General features: G+C 37.7%; 1 protein-coding gene across 4 annotated transcripts in view; it reads right to left on the reverse strand.

Annotated features, from left to right (window-relative positions):
* AK5 (adenylate kinase 5) overlaps positions 1-21,449 on the reverse strand; it is a 264,012-nt gene that overhangs the window by 182,345 nt on the left and 60,218 nt on the right. The window lies entirely within an intron of this gene.

Raw genomic sequence — 21,449 nt, forward strand, 5'->3', positions numbered from 1 at the left:
GATAGATTGACATCAGCTGATTAGCTCCTAAAACATTTCCTCAGGCTGTTATGTGACCAATCTGCTGGAGGGCAAGGCTGGAAGCAGGAAGACCAGTTAGGAAGCTATCACCAAAATCCAGGAGAGAGATGGGTGACCTGTAGTGGAGGAGGCTGTGAGTGCGCTAGGATTGAGATATTGTTTGAAGGAAGAGACAATAGGTTTGTCCACAGATTGGAGGAAAGGGATATAAGGCTTGAAAGGAATCAAAGATTTCAAAGCTTATGGCTCCAACTATCATGGGACTGAAGTGTTAGCAACTGAAATGGAGAAGACTGGGAAGAGAGGCTTAAAAGGCGGGGGGTGGGGGTATCAGGAGGCAGGAGATCAATTATGCATGTCAGGGTGCCCATAAGACATCCAAGTGCAGATTGTTGATGTGAAGTTGCACATATGAATCCAGAACTCAAGGCAGAAGTTGGGCTTAAAGAGATAAATTTAGGAGTCAGCAGCATATCGAGAATTTATAAATAGAAAGAGCGAGATCACCAAGGAAATGAGTGTGCATTTGATGAATATTCTCTTTTGTAAACACTTATCCTCATCTATGGTTATGGCATCAGGACAGATTTCTAGGATTAAAATCAAAGAGTGTGCATATTGCAAGGCAATTCATATTACCCAATTACTTTGCAAGGTGGCAACAATTTTTATTATCAGTCAAGAACCAATATTATGTCTTAACACAATCTCTTAACTTGGCACATATAAAAATGCAGTCTTATTGTTGATTTGATTTTTTCTGATGATTAGTAAAAAGCTTTTATAATGTATGTTGATCATTTTTATTTCTTCTTTGCATTGACTTTTTTTTTTCCTTTGGTATTGGAGATTGAACTCAGGGACACTCCATCACTGAGCCACATCCCCAGCCCTATTTTGTATTTTATTTAGAGACAGGGTCTCACTGAGTTGCTTAGTGCCTCACCATTGCTAAGGCTGGCTTTGAACTTGCAATCCTCCTGCCTCCGCCTCCCAAGATGCTGGGATTACAGGCATGTGCCACTGTGCGCAGTTGCATTGACTCTTAATGTCTTGCTTATCGAACAAGTTTTATTGAGTATTTTTAAAAAAATATATATCATTTACATAATTTGTAACTTTATTAATCATTTGTAGTTTTTGTTTCTCATGTGTTGGATAAGAAAGCATAGGCTATGAAGGAAGTCTAGACTGAGGTCATTGTAGTTTTTCTGGTAACTCATGCATTGTGACATTCCAGGTCATTTGATATGCTTGGCAGTTTTAGAGTAGTGTAGTATTGAACTACAATTGAGGAAGCATACAAAATACAACCCTTTAAAAATCACATAATAAAAAAAAGCCTCAAAGGAATGTAAAAAAAAGTTTTAAAAAATTAAAACATTGTGTTTACCAGTGAAATTATCTGAAATCTAGAAATATCATTAATATTGGTAGAGGGTGAGTAGCAAATATTTTAAGTACATATCTTTTACTATATCATACATGACAGTAAAGAAGACAACACATTACATATTTACATAGTACTTACTCTATGCCTGGTGTTTCCTAAGCATTTTATTCCCTCATTCCATCGCCCCACTCTTCTTAACAGTTCTATGAGGCCGATACCAGTTAGGAATCCTTTCATGAAAAGGCACAGGTAGGTTAAGGAATCTGCTATAGATGCCACAGCAGATCTGGGATTGGAACAACACAGTCTGGGTTAAGACCCTAAACTTTGTATCAGTTGCTTTATATATATAATTTCATTTACTTTTGATAGCAATCTTCAGAGGTAAATTTATCCTTGCATTCTAGAGACGGAGAAACTAAGTACAGAACTTTCCAGGTCTTACAGGTAGTGAGTGAGAAAGCTGGATCTGATTCAGATCACCTTGAGACTCAGGCGGGTGCTCCTCTCCTAATCCCTCACTGCCTTTTAGCAAATCTTTAAGAGCCAAAATATGGGGTGCAAGTGTTCAGTAGTGAAGCAACTCTAAGACAGGAGATGATAGTAGCTGGAGGAGCTTGGAAAACAGGTGAAATAATAAGCAACAGCAACAAGTAGGATCTGAAAGGAGGATGGAAGAGCAAGGGCATCTCATGTGAGAGAGCAGAGCATGGGAGGCACGTTTGGGGACCAGGAGGGGACCAGGCTGGAAGAGAGCATTTGCACTGTAATGTAAGCATGTGGGCTGACCTTGATCTTACTTACATTTCTAGAAATCTTTTGACTTTATTCTGGCATATATTAATGATGTGGTCTCCTGCCTCTTGCCCTTACACATCCTTCCTATGAGTGAGTCTCCACTAAAATGCAGCTTTTAAAATGCAGAGAGCTTAACTTGTTTGTTCTTGATCCCTGGCCTATAGGGACAACATATATTTGTTGAAATTATTCTAGACTTTTAAATAAGGCTGCTTACACTCACAGGTTCAGAGTCAGTCTCTGCTTCTCAATGTGTGCCTTCTACCAGCAATGAAGCATTGCTCAAGTCTCCCCCTCCCCAAACTCTTTCCTTAATTCCACCTGCCACTCTAACTGCTGCCTTATTTTTCTTCTCTCTTTCACAGTCAGACGTCTTGAGTTTTCTACACCTACCCACCCAACTCCATTTTCTCACTTCCCACTTCTCTGCCTACTCCAATCTGGTGTCTGTATCTGTCTATCCACCAAACAAGCAATGGACGATGAAATTCATGAACTTCCTCCCAACTGTCAAAATGAACAGGCTTTTTGCAGTGCTCATCTTGCTTAACTTCTCAGAGAATCAACTGTATAGTTGACTCCTTTCTCTCTCTGGAACACATTTTTTAAAATTTTACCTTCTCAGATCCCTAATTCTCCTTTTCTCTTGCATCTCTGATCACCTTCTCCTCCTTGACCTCCCTTCCTTCAATAACAATCCGTTCTCCAATGGCAAAATATACTTATTGAGTTCATGAATGGGTGAACAACCTAGTACCTTCAGTGGGCTGGCCCTAAGAAATCCATTTCTCTCTTCTTTATTGATAATTTGGCTGGATCTTTTCCTTTTCCTTCTGCTATTCTTGCATCTTCTGAATTTTGCTAAATCCCACTTGGTCCCAATACCAATCTATCCCTGTGACTCAGCTAATATCCAACCCTTGGTCTATTAATTCAATTCCTGGCTCAGACAATATTATTTAGTTTTGGACACATTTCGACGTCATTAATTCCTGGTAGACTTTATTGAGGGAGAAAAAGAAAACATTGACACTGAATTTGACAGTTGCTTGACAAACCATGAAACCAAATAAACAACGGGAAGTAAAGCTGGTGAGCTGCCCAGGGAGAGGTTTTACAAAAGGTTCAAATAAGCTCAGTATGCACTTCTCCCTTATGGAAAATATTTCAATGGTTTCCTGTATATATCACATTGCTGTATTTTGTTTATTTGAACTGAATTCTCCCATTTTTCACTTATTTGTTCTGGCTGACTTACTGTTGTTTTTTTTTTTAATCTTCAACATATGTAGTTTTTGATAATTTTTGTTCATTTTCCCCAGGTTGTCAACAGAATATGTATTATAGTAGAAAGATTTGTAAAAAATGACAAAGGAAAAGATAATTCTTAAGAACACCTTCCAGGCATAACTAAACACATGAATTTTCCATGCTAATGTGTTAATTGTGCAAAAATTCCCCTTATCTTAAGGGGATTTATTAAAAATATTTTTACTGAAGTTTTTTTCTTCAGTAAACATTGGTTTTTATTTAAACCTAGTTTATAAAAATAGGCTTTTTGTTTTCTCTCTCTCTCTCTCTCTCTCTCTCTCTCTCTCTCTCTCTCTTTTTTGGATGGGGATAGGAAACTTACTATTCAACTGGCAAATCACATTATTGTGGTTAAAATTATAATTGTGTATGAGGTAAGAAAAAGTAATGCTCTGAAGCATGACTCATTTTAAAATGGCAAGAGCCAAGGATAGAAGGAATTCAAGATCAGAGGACTCTTTAAATAAGGCAAAGTTCTACTTGTAGTCAAAAAGAGAGCTTATCTCTGTTTCCTTAACGTTTTCAAATTTTAGCTTTGTCCCTGGGATCCAAGTATAAACTATCTGGGCTCAGGAGTTGTCTTGACTCTGTTCTAGATCCCCAAAGAGATCTTCAGAGGTTGTGTGACATGATGCTTAATAGATATGAACTTTTCAACTCTCAAGACAAGGGGATCAGAACAAATAAAAACTTCATTTGTGTGCTTTATAAGTGACTTCCAAAGGATTCAGATGTTTTTAAATTCGAGCCTCATGCAAATTCAGTGAAGTAGAAACACAGGGTCATTACTAAGGAGACTTCTAGAGGGCAAATTACAGAACTGATGTCTTACAAAATAATGCTCATGGTATAATTTTAAGATTAAACATTTTAAAAACAAAGTACAAAACGATTTCAACTATCATATTGTTAAAATATCATGGAAAAACAGTGCATAAAAATTCAAAATGTTAACAGTGCTTATTTCTGAGTTGCAGAATAATGCTGAATTTTTTATTTCTCCTCACACTCTTCTGCATTCCTCACTTCCAATACCCACCCACACAGAAGCACATGGGCGTGCATGTACACACACACACACACACACACACACACACACACACACCACCTCCATAAATATTATTTGTCTTAAGAGGAAGTATAGCATTTTTTATATAAAAAGAATTAGAAATGGAAGTAAACAGACTCCATTCCTACTCCTTTTGATAAAAACTTGAAAGCTGCTCAACCTACAGGCAGCTCCTTCTTGCCAATGTTGAGAAGTAAAATGATAGAAAATAACATGGCATGCATCTGCCAAGACAGATTTGTGGTTGACATTTCTTCTGAAAAATGTCTCCATTAAAATAAGTAGCTGTTAGTGTTGTCTCTTGATTTAGTCATTTTAAAAAGTAATGAGTAAGTAGCTTTCAAAACTGGATTTTCAGTTTTCCCATGGAACCCAACACTTTGAATGGATATACCTTAGATTGAGCATGTGACAGAAGAATTTATCCCAAGGCACATGCCATCTTCCTAAATGTATCTGTAGGATATTGTCCAGTATTTTGAAGTACTCAATAAATATAAGTTCTTCTTCTTCTTCTTCTTCTTCTTCTTCTTCTTCTTCTTCTTCTTCTTCTTCTTCTTCTTCTTCTTCTTCTTCTTCTTCTTCTTCTTATTTTGTGGTGCTGGGGATTGAACCCAGGGCCTTGCGCATGGCAGGCACTCTACCAACTGAGCTATATCCCCAGTCCCCGTATTCGTTATTTAGCATATTTTGTGGATTCATTTTTCTAAGTGTTCTGGGTCCTAGAATTTGGGTTACATATACCAATAACTACAGATACATTTATTTAGCTAACCATGTGATATAAATACTTTATCCATATTATCTCTAATCCTCAATTAATCTTGCAAGTTGGTTATTTCCACCCTCATTTTATTTATGAAGATACTTCAGCTTAGAGATATTCAGAAACTTGCCAGGATTCAAGCTCTGATCTTTGTGGCTACAAAGCCATCCCTGGTCCATCAATAATATCACATTACATTTTGTTTAGTGTCATATTTATCATTGAGTCCCTTGCAGCACTTCTACAACATGGGATTTCAGCAATTATATTAGAATTTGAGCCAGATTTCAAATGACACAGGCATGAAAAATTATGAAACTGGAAGCCAGATCTAACATTCTTGCTGTCTACTGAAACCTTCCAAGGAGAGGGAGAAAGGGGGACTGTTAGCAGAGAGAATAAAAGTAAAATTAGAGATGAAAGGAGAGAGAAAATCAATACCAAGAGCAAAAAAAAAAAAAAAAAAAAAAAAGAGAAAGAAAAAGAAAAAGAAAAAGAAAACACTCTTGAAGGACTTTTACAGTGGGTGACAGGTTTGGCAACACTTCTTTTGATAAGTTCTGTTCAATTTTCTCAGTTCATTATTTCATAGGAGCTGCAGAAACCACCTTCTTGAGATTTAAAAATTGTCACTGGAATACAGGAATCTCTCTCTTGTCAGAAATCCAACACAATGCAATAGTCAGGATGAGAAAGTACCCAAGGCATATGGTAGCTATAGCACTGCTAATACCTGTGGCCAGTACAGGGGCAGTGTCATCCAATCATAAGAGCAGCCAGAGTGGCTTCTGATCAATGCCTGCTCTGCACAGAGTACTACGCCAGATGCTCTTACCACCCTTTCTCATCAGTCCTCACCGTTGACCTGTGAGGTAGAAATAGTGAGATGTACTTTTCAGAGAGTAGAAATGCGGCCCTGAGAGTTCAGTGACTTGTACAAGGTCAAGAACCGGTGAGTGGCCTACAATGATCTCTCTGCCTCTGACTTCTGAGTTTTAATCCCTGGCCCTGTTTTTCTGTCTCAGTAGGTGGTGCTGCTTTCGCTTGACTGGTCATACTCACTTTTGTTCTAAATTCTTATCATATTTTTCCAAAGTTAAGATGTGATTAGGATGTTGGGTTAAATTTACTTTTCATTCAACAAATGCATATTAAGTACCTACTATATGCCAGGCAGCATTACAGGAGTTTGGGATATAATGGTAAAGAAATCAGTCAAAATATTTTCCCTGTACAGCTGGGGCTGTAGTGGTAGAGTGCTTGCCTAGCACATATGAAGCACTGGGTTCGATCCTCAGCACCATATATAAATAAATAAAATAAAGATATTTTACCCATCTACAACTAAAAAATATTTAAAAAAATACTTTCCCTTGTTGGTCAAGGTGGTACATGCCTTTAAGCCAACAACTCAGGAGGGTGGAGCAGGAGGATCACAGTTTGAGGCCAGCCTCAGCAACTTAGTGAAGCACTAAGCAATTTAGCAAAATTGTGTCTCCAAATAAAAAAATATAAAGGGCTGGGGATGTGGCTCAGTTGGTAAGTACCCTTCAGTTCAATCTCCAGTGCCACACACAAATAATAATAATAATAATAATTATTATTATTATTATTATTATTATTTTTAAAAACCCTCATGGAGCTTTTGTTTCAGTGACATTGTACAATATATCTTATATAACATATCTGAAATTGTCATTATTTGAGGAATCCTCATTTACCTTATAGGAGAGTGAAATAAAAATTTAATCAAAATTCGATGTGCAATTTAAGATTTAAATTTTGAACCAAGAGTTCCAAGACTTAAAAGGAAAACACAGCAAGTTTACGGCAATATGAAGAATAGGAATCCAGGTATTGTCTAGGATCAACTTCAGAGAATATGTGAAAGAAGGTTTTCAAGGTAAAATATCTTTTTATTTTTATTTTTATTTTTTAAGTTTTGTGCTCCTTCTTCCCTCTTAGGTATTGGGAGTGTGTGCACACACACTTACACAAACACACATACTTAATGAGGGTTATTATACAGTTGATGATGCATTAATATGTTCTATTCATGTAATAGATATAGACTGAAGGTGAATTAGTGATCTCAAAGCCAGGTGCTGAAAATAAAATATTGACGATGAGAAAAGAACTGTAAAGAAGAAAGTAGATAATGAAATTATATAGACAGTAAAATTATGATAGCAAGAAAGAAGAATCATGAAGAAGTAGAAATACTGTGTGGGATCATATAGTATCCTTGATGGGATCAAAATGAGGTGTTATGGGAGCTCAAAGGTGGGGTATCTGTCCTGATTAGTGTGGCCTCCAGCAGCCATCCCATATATGATGGTCAAGGCAGAGCAGTGGGGTTAATTAGGACATTGGGGAGATGGCTCAAGAGAATGCAATCTTTGTATAACTGCAAGTAAACTGAAGAAAATGTGAAAATGTGAGAAAGCTGCAATTTCCTACATTTCTTCTCTTACAGTTTAAATTGCAGCTATCATTTCACCAAATAGAGAGTAGAGCAGAACCATTATAGCATTGCCTACTTAAGCAATTTTAGAAAATTGATTGGTTGATATTGTTAAATTTCAGGATTTGGGAAATTCGGATTGTGTTGATGAAATGAACAATATGAGTGTTCAGATGACCAGAGGGTTTCACATAAAGTTCTACAAGATCTGAGACAGAGTTTAATTGGAAATTCTGCTGCATTAATGAATGATTCAGTTGTAAGGGATCATATCATCTTTTTGAACTTCTACCAAAATTAATTTGTCATGAACATATGAACTCTTAAAGGCTTGGTGAAAACACTAAAAATAAACATTATCCTGTATATACCAAGTGATGGTGATGTCTGTTTAGATTTTTAAACAGAAGTTTCAGAATAAACAGAAAAAAATCATCTCACAAGGCATAACACTTTTTTGATATTTTCAGGTAAGAAACAAGATTTTCTTTACCCCTCACTAATCCATTATTTTTAGTTTTCCTCCTTGATCCTGAATTTAACCGCAATTGTGGAAATTATTTGAAACAACACTCTTTATGTTATTTTCTGAGAAATCTCTCTCGGTTGCTGACACCTTCAAATAACCTGTGAATTGGCAACAGTTAGAGGCCAGACCATAGGGAAAGCATGAATTTTTGAAAGCCTGAATTTAAAACATTACTGAAAAGCTATGTATGCAGTCAAAATGAATGAAGTCAAAACAAGTTCTTGTTCGCTCTCAGAATGAATTCATGCGACCCAACCCAGTGTGTGTGTTAGTTCAATGCACACTGCACACCTGCGCCTGGCTGGCTGCATTAGATCTGCTCACAGGTTGCTGAAGAGGACAGCCTACACCATGTTACACCTTGGATACATTCAGGTTGCCTTTCTACAGAATCTTCTTAAAGTCAGAGTTGTTTTGTCATCTCACACAGGAGCTCTGAAAGCCCCAAATCAACATTGTCATTAATCTGTGAGTCTTTCACATTAGCTAGGAATCTCAAAACAATCGCCTCAAAGACAATGATAAATGAGTATATTTTCGAAGTTATTTTATGCTGTGCTAAATTAAATTCCTTAATTAAGGAGGAGAGGAAATCAACAAGAAATTGGAGTAGTTAAGATGAAATGACTTTCTTCCCCATTCTTTGCCTGGCTGCTCATCCCTTGATTCTGTCTTTTCCATCCTCCATTCCCATTTTCAATCCTGTGCTTCATAAGGACTAGGACTCTTCACTCAGAAATTTCAAGTGCCTGATTACGTCTTTGAATGCATGGAGGAGCCTCCGTCCAGTGTGTTCTCAGTTTACCTAGCACCTTGGAGCTGTGATGGGGAGGAAAGGGGCAGTTTACCCCACCTCGAAGCCCTCCACACATCCCTCTGTCATTAGCTCCTCTCCTCCCCTTCTGCGCAGCCTCCTTCAGAGCAGGGGCAAATCCACACATCTGCCTGTGTGCCACCTGATAGTTCAGGTTAAGTTAGGTAGAAGCACTTTCCTTGGTGCTGTCCCTGAGGAAGAGCCTTCCAGAGTCCAACTGGGAGGCAAAGTGACAGTTGAGGGAAGCCAGTCCTACAGGAGAAAATAGCAGGTTGTTAAAGCACCAGGTAGGGAACACCAGGTAAAAGGAGCAATGACAGAGTGACACATGGAATGAGTAAGCAGAGTCAGGTGGGCACTTTTTGGTTTATCCCAGGAAGGACAGCAAGCTCCCATCTTTACCTGAAATGAGGAATCTTAGAAGAAACACCTGGTACATATAAGACTCCAAGTAATTTTAATACCTACCTTACAGGACTGAGTGATTGAAAGAGGTGAACATGTAAAGTAACACAGCATTTGATAGAGTACGTCTTTTTTTCTCCAGTTCTAGAATTAAATTTCTTAACTTTGTAATAATAATAATTACATATGTCAGAGTAAATAAAAATGGAGACGAGGCCTGAAGAATCCCTGAACAAAGCCATTTAGATTTCATCAGTGATGTCAACTCTGTTTGATTTGCAAATATAAGTGAAACATAAGTTGGACTATTTCCTATAAATGTCTATATTAAAGAAAAATGAAACTTAAGACTACTAGTCAGCCTGTACTTCCAGCAGCGTGGGAGGCTGAGGTAGGAGGATCCTGAGTTCAAGTTCAGCCTCAGCAACTTAACGAAGCCCTAAGTAACCCAGCAAGACCTTCTCTCAAAATAAAATATAAAAAGGGCCAAGGATATGGCTTAGAGCTTAAGTGCCCCTTGGTTAAATCCCTGATACCAAAAAAAAAAAAAAAAAAAAAAAAAAGACTAACAGAGGCCAGAGGCCAATCAACTTATGTAACTAGGAACTCTCTAGCAGGATACACCCAATAAGGCAAATGTACCTGTAACCAATTAAATATTTTCTTGCTTTACTTCCATGTTTGCCCTATAAGAAGCATTCCCTTTAGGATCACTCACTGGAACTCCCAAACTGTTTCCGGTTTGGAGTTCTCCAATTCATGAATCACTGTTTGCTCAAGAATACTCAGTAATTTCTTGCAGGTCACATTAGTGTGGCATTCTCAGTATATTTTCTGCCTGCTTTGAGAAGGGGGTTTAACTTGGCTAAGACACAAGTTCTGGCTCAGTCCTTGGTTCTTGACTGTGAGACAAGACCCTTGTCAAGCATCAGCTCCCTTTCTTACTGGCCGTGGTGGGACCTTCCGCATGCTCTTGAAACTCTTTGAATCTCTGTTTCTTCATTAACCTTCAAGGACTTCTGTGAGAATTAGGTATAAAGTGAGTAAAGACCCTTGCATAGGAAAGGTGCTTTTTGGAAAGTAGTCATTGTTGTCTTATTATTAGACATACTCTCTATTTTAACTGTTTTTGGTAGAATTATTTGTGCAAGTGTTTCACTAGGTCTTTTTAAACAGAAAAATAAGGACATTTTTCTTTCAAACCTTGAAGTGGTTATTATGGGTTACCTCACTCAACATTTATTCTAGCTTCTTTTGCTTTTGCTTTCTTCTATGTCAGGAGCTGCAAAGTTAAATACAGATGTCCTTAACTTATGATGGGGTTACATTCTGATAAACCCATAAATTGAAAATATGTCAAATACATTTAATATAGTCAGTCCTCTAAATCTATGATCTTAAGTCCACATATTCAACCAACCATGGATTGAAAATGTTTGGAAAAAAAATTATACCTGTACTGAACATGTATAGACCTTCATTTTGCCCTTGTTCCCTAAAAAATATTGTACAACTACTACTTACATAGTATTTACATTGTATTAGTATTATAAGTAATACTGAGGGTGACTTGAAGTGTACTGGAGGGTGTCTGTAGGTTATAAGCAAATACTGTGCCACTTTATGCGAGGGAGTTGAGCATCTACAGATTTGGTATCCTTAGGGGTCTGTCACCAGGGTAACTGTATACTAACCTACTTAATAACATTGCTTAGCTACCCAGCATACTGCAGAGCAGGTTATTTACCCTCAAGTTCATGTGACTGACTGGGATCTGTGGCTGAGTGCCACTGTCCAGCATCACAAGAAGGTGTTATGCCACATATGGGTAGTCAGGAAAAGATCAAAATACTAGACCGGAGATGCTATTTTTTTTTGAAGACGTATCACTTTTCACACCATCATAAAATGAAAAACAAATGAAATCATATTATTGTAATTTGAGGACCATCAATATTCCATGTTGTACCTTCTCTTAAAGGCTAGGGAGAACATTCCACCCTATTCTGACTGATAAGACTAAAGTGTGAGTCCGTGAGGGAAGAAGAGGGAGAGAGCTTTTGCTTTCCTCATGAAGGGTAATAGGTGTGGCTAATTATCCCTTTGTCTAAACATCTTTGTCTTGTATGGAAGGTGGGCTTGATGATGACAGCAGTGACAGCTATTTTGTCACAATGAGAAAACATCAAAGACGGTAGAACAAAAAGATAGAAGTTGGGATCCTTGATTAGGCCATTTAGTCATGGAATCAGTCCTGGATTATCTGTCCTTAAGCTTATTTTGACACAAATGAAATAAACCTGTTTGAACCATAACTGCTCAGTTATTCTCTGACTTGTACTGAAACACATCACAACAAATATAAGCCTTTTATTTCTGGTGATAATTAATTACTTGGTAGTACTTTAATGGAATATGTCTTCACAGTTATAAGATGTATAGGCCTGTCATGAAAATGAATGGTTCCAGACAATGTTTGACTTAGTTCATTAATTTTTTCAGCCAATGAATTATTTTGAAACAATCATTTATGGAAAGAATAATTCGGGATTCAGCTAACTCTGCTGTTAGTAATGTCATTTTAGAGTACTTTACCATGTCAGACTCCCTGCCCCTTTAACCCTGGTGTTGCTTTCCATAGTTTCAGTGACCCACAGTGAACTACAACTCAATAATATAAAATGGAAAGTTCCAGGCAGAAACAATTCATAAGTTTCAAAGCATGCCCTTCTTTTTTTTTTTTCAATATTTTTTTTGGTTGTAGTTGGACACAATACCTTTATTTATTTATTTTTTGATTTATGTTTATGTGGTGCTGAGGATTGAACCCAGCGCCTTGCACATGCTAGCTGAGCGCTCTACCACCGAGCCACAACTGAAGCCCCATCAAAGCATGCCCTTCTGAAAAGTGTGATGAGATTTCACATTATTCTACTCCTCCCTATCTGGGACACAAACTGCCCTTTGTCCATCATATCCATACTACCTGTCCTGAAGTCACTTGGTGGCCATCTCCAGTATCACACTATTGTAATATCACAGAGCTGCTGCTCAAGTAGTCATTATTTTACTTAGTAATGGCCCTAAAGAACAAGAATAGTGACTCTAGTAATTTTATTACAGCATATTGCTATACTTGTCTATTTTTTAAATTAGTTTTTGCTGATAATCTCTTTGCAGGGGAGTACCAGAGATTGAACTCAGGGGCATTTGACCACTGAGCCATAACCCTACTCCTATTTTGCATTTTATTTAGAGACAGAGTCCCACTAAGTTGCTTAGTGCTTTGCTTTTGCTGAGGCTGGCTTTGAACTCGCAATCCTCCTGCCTCAGCCTCTTGAGCTGGGGGGATTATAGGCATGTGCCACCATGACTGGCCTGTTAATCTATTACTGTACCTAATTTATAAATTAGACCTTATCCTGGGTATGTACATATGGAAAAAAAACAGTATACATAGGGTTTGGTGCTATCCAGGGTTTCAGGAATCCACTGGGGTCTAGCCATGCATCCTCTGCAGAGAAGGGGGACTACAGCATATTACTTTTCATTTCCTATTCCCCTTCCTTTCAGTTCTACTGTGAACACTATCCAGATGGGAAATACAAGTGGTTAAATTGATAAAATTTACATTACACCTTGTATGCAGGTGATTAACAAGTGCTGTTTTTCCTTAGAGCACTATCTCAGTTACTGCCACATTTGTGGTGGGCTCTAGATGGTTGTGGCTCCTACCCTACCGAGAAGTAAAACCTTGTCACCATTGCAATTCAGCCCCTTCTGGATGCTTCCTCTAAGCATTGTTTACACACAGCTACCACCTTAATATTCCTAGTTATGTCAGTCCTTTGCTTAGAGGTTTTAGAGCTGGCTTCTGCCCATGGAGCAACCTTACTACTCAGTCTAGCTCTTCAACACCTTCCCAGTGAGTCCCAGGGTACTTGTCCCTCTCCATTCTAATTATCACTGCATGCTGAAGGCCCTGTATCATGGGTCTGCTTAGGATGCCCTTCTTCTCTGTTTCTGGGTTCCACCCCTTTCCTGCCTTTCAAGGGCAATGTTTCCAGGAGAGCCTCCCTCATCTATCCAGGAGTGATGCTCCCCTGCCCTGATTCTCCTCTGTGTGGTACACATGCCCTTTCCTGTGCTGTTGAAATTGTTTATCCACATCGTCTGTGCACCTACAGTACGAGATCCATGAAGGCAGGATGTGGCTCTGCCTCATCCCTGTGTTCCCTATAGGGACCAAGGAGGGAAAGCTTGATTGGCATGCAACAGATGGTTGTTGAATGAAAGAAGGACCACTGCTGTCTGATGAAAAGGACACCATGAGCACACAGGCCTTCAATAAAATTGAAAGAATGACTAAGAAAGGACCATCATAATGGGAAGATGAGCTAAGTACACGACTCAAGAATTGAGAAGGACATTGTTTTTCCTGCAGCAGAATTGGAGTCAGGTCTTACATCAGGCTAGTAGAACTGAGGGTAAGAAAAAGAGACAGCATTACACAGGTAAATAGAAATACAAGGCTCAATGATTGGTATTTGAAGTAAAACTTCCTTGCTTGTTATGTGGGCCCAGATTAATCAATTTTATGAATTATCTTAATTATTTTACATCTATTATCTAGTAAAAATGACTCTTTAAAAAAGGCCTCTCAATGTAATTTAGCAATAGAATTAATTTTCTCATTTATTCTTTTCTGAAAAGATGAAATCAACAGATTATAGCTGAACAGAGATGCATATCAGGGAATAAATGCCTGGGGAAGCTTTGAGGAAGAGGTTCTCTCCAAGATCCAGTGCCCTGTGCTAGTCCTATGCTGAGGAGGGGGAAACACAGCGGTGGGTTACAGGTGTCGCCTCTGGATCAGCAGCCTGAGGCTGGAACAAAACTCCTTGCTCTTGGTGCAATCTTGGGTAAGCTACCCTTGCATGTGCTTTAGCCTCCTCCTTTAGAAAATGCAGATGATGCTAATGCCTGCCTTGTGGAGGTTTGGTGCAAAATAATGAGCTATGGTGAAGCATCTGGAACAGTACCAGGCACATCCTAAGCACTCAGAATCGTTAGCTATTGTTTCTTAAGGCATTGTCTACTCATATTCTTTTCTTGTATTTTCCTGACTAGTAAACCTTAAATGCCCATTCTTTTGTCTTCTCTTTTAGGGGGAGGTTCACTTAATTTACAGTAGCATCTCTCTTTAAAGATATTGGTCAATTTCAATTCATTTAGCTTTAAACATGAAAAAAAATTAGTAAGATAATCTTGCCAAAAAATATTAGTAAGATTTATTAAGAAAAATATCTAGTAGGATAATTTCACCAAAAATCTTTTCTTACTCATGTTTCCAATAAGGCTCACTATAACATTTTATAGTTAATAAAGACCTAATTTTAGGAGTCTGGAATGTTCATTGACACTATTGCTAGTTATTGTTCTGATTATCGTGTTTCCTGAAGAACCAACTAGCTGAATATTGGGGAGGGGCGGATATGTGTGTTTTCCTGTCAGAACCTATAGGGTTGAATGAGAGTTTAAAGGAAGCTGTTGGGAGGACATGACATTCAGCTACCAGCTGTATACCGATCTTTTATTTTTATTATTAAAAAAACTTATAAAGATCAGCTGTTATCAAAGCCAGTTCCATAGAAATACATAAGCCTTAACTAATGTACTATTCTTTATAGACCTGTCAATATCAGGTCTTGGCCCTGGGATTTTCTTTTTTTTTTTTTTTTTTTTTTGTGGTACTAAGGGTTGGATCTAGGAAGCTTTATCACTGAGCTACATCTCCAACCCTTTCTGTTTTTTGTTTTGAGACAGAGTCATGCTAAGTTGCTCAAGCTGTCTTAGAACTTGTAATCCTCCTACCTCAGCCTCCCCAGTTGCTGGAAGATTACGGGCATGTGCCACTGTGCGAGGCAAAACTGGAATTTTCTTAACATGAATCTTCCTAATGTGTTCATTTGAATATTACTTGTTTTGGTCTAGATGATTTATTTCACAGTTTTCATGTGAGGGCTTTGCCTCATACTTCAGATAATTAAGAGGCTGATCAAGAGACTTTTTGGACTTGATTTCATGAGTGTCTGTAGTAAGAAAATGAACAGAAAAACATTTTCCATCCTTCCAGGACATGGAGCGTGTTCATTCTTCAGGCTCTCCTCACCGTGCCTGTATCACACACCACAAGAACACTGTGCTTGTTGTCGCGCCAGCTCTTACCCTCAGAGCTGACAACAGGGGTGCGTCCATTTCCCATTTCAATTTCCAACTTCGAAAGGAGATGCATTCACTGAGTCATCTGGTTTGCTCTCTGCCTGCTGAGTGTGAATATGACTGATACTGAGCGAGCTTTGGGAATGGAAAAGTTGTGAGTCAGGGCGTTTGCTGGTTTCTGAGACAGAACGCCAGAATGAGCTATAAATATGTTATCTGCTTCTTCTGTTTCAATGCTGTTTAGGAACTAGCACGATGTGCTCCCCAGGACGGTGGTTGTTACTTTGCTGTATGTGGGTTGGCTCTGGGTGTGCAAAGGGCTTTATTTCTCAGTGCTTTTATTTTCCTTTTTATGTAAAAGATCAGAAAATAAAACTGGCATCATAGTATTTCAGTTTCTAGAGCCCACAATAATGACAGTTTATGAAAGTAATCAGATTTGCTTTTCATTTACTTCTGGATTATTTAAAACTAGGAATAAAATGTAAATAAGTGAATTAAAGGGTTGCACCAAGCAATGCACAGAGCTGTTACCCTCCTGAAGTGAACATCCTCTCCCCAGCTCTGCACACTGTAGAATTTGATAAATGCCTGTTGCCTGGACAAGACAGTTCCTTAACAATCTGCTGTTTACTCAAGGTTCTATCAGTATTGGGTTTCATGCCAGAAAGTACTGTTTACTTAATTTAAAAAATATTCTGGGCAACTGGAAAACAATCGAGAGGGCCAGATGTCTAGGTGCACATGTACACCACCATCATCCAAATATCTTCCAGAATACCTCCATAGTCTATCCTTTATCAAGCTTTGAAGACTTCTCCTTGACTCTTTTCTTAGTTACTAAATCCAATGAATAGGGATGAGTGGGGGCCTTTGATTACATCACAGTAGATGTTTAAACAAGATAGGAAAGTGGTACTGCTTAAAGGGAACAGCTTCACTATGTTAGTTGCACACTGAAAATTCACCAACCTCTTACCTATTGAGAATCAGCAACAAAAATTTCCTTCTAGTAATTTCAGGAGGATGGATTTTTTGGGACAAGCTGTTACCAAGTTTCTTTGCCTTTCTTAAATTTAGATAGCTCTTGAGGCTGAGGCAGGAGGATTACAAGTTTGAGGCTAGCCTCAGCAACTTAGTGAGGCCTTAAGCAACTTAGCAAGACTCTGTCTCAAAATGGAAAAAAATAAAATAAAAATAAGAAGGGTTGGGGATGTAGCTCAGTGTTAAAGCACCCCAGGGTTGTTCAATCTTCAGTAACAAAAGAAAATGAAAAATTTAGATAGCCCCTAAAGGTTTTTGCAATTTCGATTTATTCCTTCCTATGCTTTCTTTTTTCCTTCCTTCTTTGTTTTTCTGTGTATCAATACTCCTGGAGGCGGTGATGACTAACCATTGGCTGTGCACTAGGAATTTTGGAATGAGTGTACTTGTGTTTTAGATATTAGTGTGGATTCCTATGACACTTGAAGTTAATTAACAAATAATTATTCAGCAGTTCTGTCTAAATTAACTTACTATTCTTGCTTATTTTTCTTTTGGTAGGAGTGGCTGACGGGATGTGACTTAGTTTCAGTGGTAAGTTTAAATTTTTAAGGAAGTGATATGGGGCAAATTAAAAAATCGTGCTGCCTGTAGGGTTTTCTGGGACTCAGGGTGGATGTCTAAAGAATAAATGCAGGAGGTTTTCACAAGAGTGTGTCTTCTGTGTTGTGGTTCCCAAGCACCAAGGCTAGTTTGTAATGAAATGTTCCCTAATCCTCAGCAAAATGAGAGAAATAAGTTAGATGTTAGTAGTTTTTGTAACAGCCAAACATTTGTTTAGAAACTGGAGAAATACCATTCCTAATCTTTTTGTGTTAGAAATATCCCTTTTAAATAATAGCAAGAATATGTGGTTCTTTTCTTCTAATGCCTTTGCTTTGTGAAACTAAAAAATCCAAGTTCATCCTAGCCCCATTAAAAAATAATATTTTATCTGATCTAGTAAATACTGAAATTAGGGAGTATAGGGTCCTGCTACAGCTTGGGTTTACTTCAGCAGAAAAATTGGTGTTGGTGAATAAGAAACAACCTCGATTTTGATATTTTTCAGCCCATGCCTTTCCTGCCTGAAGAACTCCAGCTGGCAAACGTGGCTATGAGTTAGTCAGCCTCTCTGTATATCCTGTGACTACAGCTTCCTTCTCATTTTAAGTATACTTTTCTGCTTCCTCCTACAAAAAGTCCTGAAGGAAAATGACCATTTGCTTACTTCATAGTCTGAAGTTAAACGTGGCTGTTCACTAACTATCACCCACGTTTAAGAAGCATTTGTTCAATGTACACAACTGTGCAGCCATTTCCCTGCAGAGTGGCCGGTTTTTCCAGTTTAATGGAACATTCAATGGTGTAAAGCTTTGAATATATTTTGAAAAATAACAGAGACATTACATCTTGTCCTATCATTTTCCAAGCATTTAAAAGACTCCTTTTTCAAAAAATAAACAAAACTGCATTTATTTTCAAAAGAATGCTTCAAGCTTACAAAGCCTTGGGCTGGGGATTATGGCTCCCCGTTGCCTAAAAAGCGTGAGGCCCTGAGTTTGAGTCTTAGCACCACAAAAACAAAACAACAACAACAAAAACAAAAAACCCACCCGAACATGACTAAAAGAAATACAAATTTTGTTTTAAAAAGCTTTTAAGGGGTGGGGTTGTGGCTCAGTGGCAGAGTGCTTGGGTTCAATCCTCAGTACCACATAAAAATAAATAAACAAAATAAAGACATTGTGTCTGAGTATAACTAAAAAAAATTTTTTTTAAAGCTTTTAAAAATAAAGATAAAAAATCACTTTTAAAAAAATAGACATTTTTATTGAGGCTTTAAAAAATTTCTACTAAAGGGAAATTATTATTCAAGAATTTTGTAATTTTATACAATTCAAGTCCCCCAAAATGTCAAGAGGCATAGCTCACTTGGTAACGCTAAATAGGCAACTTTCTTTGTTTCAATAATACTCAAATTCCCATGAATAACATCTGACCAATTCACTGCATCCTTATCTTTAATTATTAACATAAAACCATAAAAGATATGAGGAGAAATTTTATCCAATATGATGACAAGTTAAAAACAACACACAAACATGTCAGAGAAGATTCTATGCAGAATTCCCTAATACAGAAGCTTTATGATTTCATGTTATTTAAATTCATTCTCTATACAGAACATATAAGATAATAATGGAAATGAAGAGATCCATGTGATGGGAATCATGATAATAAGATATAGTAGTCAGGCAACAGCACGTTTTTCCTGGCTGTTATTATTAGATTTTTCTCTTCAGTCAAAAGGATATTTTTAACACACATACAAAAATTAGGAAAAATATTTCTAAAAAATAAGAAGTTAATTCTTTAGTCAAATCCATCAACAAGTGCCCAATCAATGATGAAGTAAAAAAGAAAAAAGAATGAATTGACTGATATCTGTTGCAATTAAACTACATTATTCAGACACAGTCATCATTAGCTTGATTTGCATCAGCAATATAGAAGTTCAAGATCAACTTTAAAACTGATTAACAAACACTTAAAGAAAAGTAAATTTGGCATGAAGTTTTTAAAACCTAAATTATTAATGTTAGATTTCTTCAGTAATCTATCTATGAGAGAAAAGGCAACAGAGTTCCCTCAAAGAGTACAAAATTGTCAATGGTAATTATAGTTTCCAGGAGACAAGCATGAGACAGGGAAGAAATCTCAATTAGAGCAATGGCATTTCACCTCCATGCAAAATATTAGTGAATTAACAATCCCCACTCTGCGAGAGAGGAAGAAATGCAAAAACTATAAAATAATATTAATTAACAAATTACCCTCACAATGTTTCAAACATCATTCTAAGCACTTTCACTCCTTGAAATCACATGAGCATAGGTTTGATGGTTGTGTCCATTTTATAGACAAGGCCTGTGAGTCACAGAGAAGATAAGCAACCTTCAGGAGGCCACACAGGTGGCAGGTGGTACAGCTGGAATCTGAGGCTGCATGGTGCATCTCAGGCAGTGTCTGCACTGCCACCCACTATCACGTTACACGCATTCTCTCATTTGACCTCCACAGCATTGCCATGTCGGTAACATCCTCTACAATTTACAGCAAGTTTAGCACCTTGTGGGCATCATGAAATTATTAAATAGCAGTGATGTTGAGATTGCAAATGAGAGGGTTGAAACTCCAAAGCCCTAGGAAGTCGAGTGCCAAAATAAAATTTCTCAGGTGGATTAAGGACAGACATGATTCCTCTTATTCTGAGTGGGTAAAGTTTATTCTACTCACTACAGTGACTTCTGGTCCCTAACACAGTGCATGACATATGTGAGGAAACTGTGCATGTTCTCACACTCAATAATCACTCTCACCTAATAACTCCACAATCATCACACTGGATAACCCATTGTTTAGTATCTCTTTTCCCACAGACTATAAGCCAAGTTCACTTATGGAGGGGTTACTATGTGTTGGGCAGGTACTACTCCAGGTGCTCAGAATATGTCAGTGAATAAATCGAAGAACCTTATCCCTTATTCATTTAGCTTTGCCCACCTAGCATCTAACAGAGTATCTTGGTTCTCAATTAACATTTACTAAATGAATAAATGAATCACCAGAAGCAGCAGGCAGAAGCAAAGGCAGGCAGTGGAGAGACCACAGGGAAAAGGATGTATTTGGGTTTAATCTATTAACTTGCAGATTCTTAATTAAAATATTAACATTCATGTAATTCACAGGATGACTATTTTTATATTTAACTCATTTTTAAAAGCAGAAGATCTATCAAATGCACTTCAATTCCGAAAGCGAACTATGATCTGAGTTCTGAAAGAGAACAAGTGTTTCAGGATGCAATACCTGCTTCTTTGTCAGACTGTTCTTCAAATTGTATTCCCCAGAGCCTAGCCTGTATTCACTGCTTTCCAAAAGGTGACTTTCCAAGGCAAGTCTTCTCCCGGTAATTAGAGGTGTTTATCTTAAAGCTCATTTGGTTTCAGCAGTGAGGTTACAGGCTGTCATCCACATTGTTATTGACTCCCTCAATTAGAGGCAATGGCATTTCACCTCCATGCAAAATATTAGTGAATTAACAATCCCCACTCTGCATTCATTTTGGAAATCTGCTCTGCTTGTGATGACGAATGTGACAAGCAGGGAGTAATCAGAAACACTCCGGTAATACCTTCAAGCCTTGCAAACATCAATTAAAACTCTGGCTTTTCAGAATGTAGTTGGGGTTTGATCTACAGGGTAAATTTATTTTTTTTTCATGATACAATGCAGAAGTCAGTGCTGGTAATTGGTGAGAAAACACACACATACACAACCACCCCCAATCCAAAATAGCCACAGAAATGTTTACCTTGATTTTCCTAAATCTTTCCTATTACTCAATTTTTATCATTACTCTGTTTTAAACCAAAAAATGAACTCTGGCATTATGAATAATTTTCAGATCAAATTTACAACTCTCTGACATGACAACTTTGGCTCAAAGAGCAAAATGTAATGACTATTTTGAGACTGCAAAAAGATCATTATTCAAATGTCATGACTGTCTCTTTCAGGTCTAAGGGCATCCTAGTCTAATGAAGAAAGTTCTAACCCAGGAGTTGTAA

This window comes from Spermophilus citellus (genome assembly GCF_964194105.1).
Source record: "Spermophilus citellus genome assembly, chromosome: 9".
Lineage (NCBI taxonomy): Eukaryota > Metazoa > Chordata > Mammalia > Rodentia > Sciuridae > Spermophilus > Spermophilus citellus.